The 4,900-nt window shown below is 38.1% G+C and overlaps 1 pseudogene; it reads right to left on the bottom strand.

Moving 5' to 3' along the window:
* Window positions 1-814: 814 nt before the first annotated feature.
* LOC149238457 (ubiquitin C-terminal hydrolase 13 pseudogene) lies at window positions 815-2,023 on the bottom strand (annotated as a pseudogene).
* Window positions 2,024-4,900: the final 2,877 nt, after the last annotated feature.

Below are 4,900 nucleotides of genomic sequence, written 5' to 3'. Positions count from 1 at the left end.
ATGCGTACCTAAGGCACTATTATGGATGAAATTAAGTTGATACCAATACAACTAGAAATTGGTACAAAAAAGCAAACCATGAAATATTAATTGAACCAACAAGGTCAAGGATGGCTTAGACAAAAGAAAAGGTTCACTCTTGGAATTCTTCATTCGTAAACACTGTTAGATGTTCACTTACCAAGCTTGTAAAATGTAAAGTAAATGTGAATACAAAGGTCTTATGTTCAAATCCCCTATTATTTACCTGTGAACACCTGCTGGGGGTGGCCCTGTTCACCCAGCAGTTATAATGGTTGCTGTTATAGTGGTAGTAGTAGGGTAGGAATAGACCCCATATCACACAAGTATGAGATCGGTCCAGTTGCTGATTCATCTAATATTGCTGGCCAAGAATGGAAGTCAAATTGGAATTTCCATCTTTTTATTTGACAATGTTATGATCGTCACTACCCACAAAAGAAATATAGCAAGACACAGGTAAAGATATTAGCGTGTCCCTGGTGATATGATAACCATAGCAAGATAGGAAACAGTTTGAAACAACTTATGTTTCTTGCCAGATGTAAATATTGGATATACAACTATACTATATAGACATACCGACAATTAAGCTAGTGTTCTGGTTTTTTTTGAAAAGTCAATTTATTCAGAGTGGCATGTTTCAAAATGCTGCAATGACTGGAGTCAACGAGGATGCTAAGAAGAACTGCGATTTATATTCATATATGCTTAGAAAATACTCCATCAAAGCTTGCAACATACCTGGTAGCCACGCCCACACACAATACTTCCTCACAGTTTAGTTACATGTTCACTTAACCATTGTGTCTCGCATGAAGTCATATTCAAAGCGCTTCAGTTGAAGTTGTAGTACAGGAGGAAAATCAATGAAAAGAACACCCTTCTTTGCATCCTGTAGAGCATATTGCTCAGCATGATATTTATTATCCCCTTCAAGGCGTTCCACTTCAACATATTTATCAAATGAAGCATAGACATCTCGACAACCTTTGACATCAAGCTGCAGATCATAAAATGACTCTTTCCTTGTTGACTTGTAATCTACATTTATGCATTCAATATAATTCATATGATGGCCCTCAAACAGTTGCTGTATTGTGCCCTCAACAACTGTCCCCTTCATTTTGTCTTCTAACTTCTCAGATAACACTCTGTTCAACTCCTGAACATCATGTTGCATAAAAGAATCATATGTGTCCCACCCAAAAGATTTCGTTAACTCCTTTGTCGCAACACTGGTGTCACTATACTGGAGCTTATAAAACAAACTCTGTAAAGCCAATGGAATGCTGCTAGATGGCATGTCATTTTCAGTTGTGGGCATATGATACACAACCTTTCTGAAGTAAGGAATGTGATATAATGTCTGAAGAAGTGAGTTCATGTAGCATGTTGCTCCTTAATTCTTGAGCCCAACATAACCTGTTTCTTTCGTTGAGTCATAGGACCAATAATCAATTACTCTGCGAACCACAACGTCCGCTTCTATTATGAGAGTATCATTCACCAGATAACCTTTTGAATGATCATACACATCTCCAAGCGGCATAAACGATGTGAAACCCCAGTCACTCTCTCGGGCATTGAACTGATGTTGTGTATCTTTCCGGATGGAATACTTAGGGCTAATCTGATTAACAACCGCCAAGCTAAACTGCGCATATCTGCTCCAACCATAAGGCAATGTAGCAGAATCCGCCACATCCAAGTACATCGATAAGTGATCCACATTGTTTCCCTTCGGAAATATTAGCACCCGCCATTTGTAACCTCCCACGGTGAAAACTTCTGAGTAATGCTTCTTCACATTTAACCTCGAAAAATTATCGACAGCCCAGGTAAATCGAGAGGAAGGAGGATCGTCCGGAGGTTGATTCTCTGCGGTACTAACCGTCTCTCCTTGCCCTTCCATGGGCTGAGCCCCGTCATTGAACTCGGGATGCGGGACCAGCATTTCTTCCTCTTCCTGATCTAAAGGAGGAGGGGCCATCATTGTCATTGTGTTTGAGGGTATATCTGTTGATGCAAATCGCCCTCTGCGGATGTCAACCACCTCCAATATCAAAACCACTTACCTTCAAATCCTTTCTGGATACTGGTAACTGATTTGCTTCATATTAGAGTGTTAACTAAAGATACTGGTAACTGATTTGCTTCCAAACTTTACAGTGAACATGGGTCAAAGCAAAACAGGACTGACATAAGTACAAAATTGGGATCGAAGTCGAAAGCTCTAATGCGTTCAGTTTTACACTTAAACACGTACAGTCTCTATTTCTTTGATCAAACTTGCAGGTATATATATGTATATATATAGCCTCAGAACTGTGATACTTAGCCACAAGTTCTCGTCTTTTATGGCATTATACAAGACTGCAAAATATACCTTAAATAAGGTGACTGTAATTTGATGACCGCTCTTGAGTGACTGTAATTTGACTTTAACAGAAGAGCTACTCTATATTTGCTATGTGAAACCATAAAATCGATTATCCACTGATGTATATGATGCTTGGGATCTCATAGGTGGTTCAGAATTCGGATCTCTTAAATGCTGGAAAACTTTCTTAGATGATGAGACCCTTCGTTAACTTTGTCAATGCCCTGGAGTTTGGTCACACATAAATGTGCACAAAATTCTGAGCTTCGGATTGAGGTAGCTCAGAGGCTTTGATTCTCTTCAAGGGTAAACACAGACCTCATCTATTGTGTCTAGAACTGCGCTCTCCTTACCAGGATATTCGATCATCTTTGGGCTCTAGAACTGGACCCTCGGTTTTCTAAAATAGGGTTTTATATGATCTTTATCTTGATCCACAAGACTGCAGCCTAATCACTGTTTGCAAAAGTCCCCAGAACTGCAAGCTTCTTCATCTAGGAGCTCGGTCCAGATTTTTTTTTTTTTTAGTATTATTTATTCTGTCAGGAATTTTACAGGCGCATTTACGTTGAAGCAAAACACTAGCTCTGTCATATCCCTAGGCACTAAGCCATTGGACTGTTGTTGAAACATTTTGACATTCTAATTTTCTGGATTTTCAACTATTTAATAAGAAATTTGATTATGGAATAGCTATTTAGTGGGCTTTGGGTCCAGATTTTGAACCAAAGCTCTGATACCATGTGTAAGGGCCTGATTCCTATTATTAGAGCCTCAATCTATTATACACTAACAGATCTATTTTCCTGCTGATTTAAAAGTAATAAAATGAGCTTACTGACCTTCTTACATAGCTTTAAACATTTAACATCTTATCATTTTATCATAAGCAACATAAATTAAGGTGAGCATTCCATTGATATCAACTTAACAAGAGTAGTCCATGGAAAAATACCTGTTCCGGTGGTTGATGATGATACCTTTGTCTTATAGCTCCAGCTGAACGCTCCTTATCACCGACCCAACCGGATTTACCTCCCAGCCAACTAGGAAATAAATTCCTAGCCCAGGAAACCTCCACAGGTTCCCTAGCCCTCCGTGCCCAAGTCCAACCAGATATAGTGTGTCCTCAAGAAGAATGTGCAAAACTAGATAATGATACTTTCCTCCTCTCAAACCCAAGAAACCTCCACAGATTTCCAAGGTCTCCCAAAATCATAACAAGGCCAAACAATCACAACCAACCCCCATAATCCTAAGCAAGACTCCAACCCCCCTTTTCTTCCTTCCCCCTTCCCTTTTTATACCCTCTTTCCTCAACCACCTCTCATTAATGTCATTAACTTCTCATCCATCCTTAGTTGACTTCTCTTCTCCCAAGTAAACTAGAAGTACATTTGGAATTGTGACATGAATATAAAATTGAGAATTTAATGGGAAAGGATCATGTCTTCTCCCAAGTAAATCTGAAAAGTACATTTGGAAATGTGAAGTGTAATTACATGGAGAGGACCATGTCTTCTCCTTAGTAAATGTGAGGGTACATTGGGGAATGTGAAATGAATAAATATATATTAATGATAAGATGGAGAGGACTATGACTTCTCCCAAGTAAATGTGAGGGTACATTTGGGAATGTGAAATGTACTTACATGGAGAGGACCATGTCTTCTCCTTAGTAAATGTGAGGGTACATTGGGGAATGTGAAATGAATACATACATTTTGAAATAATGGAAGGAGACCATATCCTACATAATATTCAATTTGAGAAGGTAAGTGGGGAATTTGAATAATGGAAATCATAAATTTATATTAGACCAATATTTCTCAATATTTTCAGATAATGTAAATATTAACAAAATTTGTAGGATAAGATTTAAGTGGGGCATTACACAATATGATTGCTCTTTTAATGAAACACACTATTCTTAGATAGTGCAATCACTGAGGTGTTGTCACAATATATTGTTGTTGATCCTTGTTGTTTCTGCTTTAGTCCATCAAATACTTCTTATCCATACTACTTGACATGATGCTAATGTTGTTGCTACATATTCTCCTTCTGCTAACGCAAGTGTCACAACAGGTTGCTTCTTAGATGCCCATGCAATCACACCTTAACGAAGATGGAACACATAACCGGAATCGCTCTTCCTATAATCCAAACTACCTGCAAAATCAATATCTGTATATCCAATCAAATCCTTCTTCTTTGTGCTTGCATACATTATATCACAAATTCTAGATCCTACTATGTATCTCTGAATTCGTTTTCTTACACTCTAATATGTGTCTTTTAGAGTCTCTATAAATATGGAAATCAAACTCACTCCTTGCATAATATTTGGTCTTATAGCTATGAGATACATGAGGCTACCAACCAATCTTTTGAATAGAGTTGAATTGACATTTGATCCTTCATCATCCTTTCTTAACTTTTTACCTATTGAAACTGGTGTAGGGACAGGTTTGCAATTCCACATCCTCATTGTTT

This window comes from Pinus tabuliformis, chromosome 8 (assembly GCF_031772625.1).
Source record: "Pinus tabuliformis cultivar Carrire ecotype Pingquan chromosome 8, CPIR1, whole genome shotgun sequence".
Lineage (NCBI taxonomy): Eukaryota > Viridiplantae > Streptophyta > Pinopsida > Pinales > Pinaceae > Pinus > Pinus tabuliformis.
This window is presented reverse-complemented; position numbering and strand designations above follow the sequence as displayed.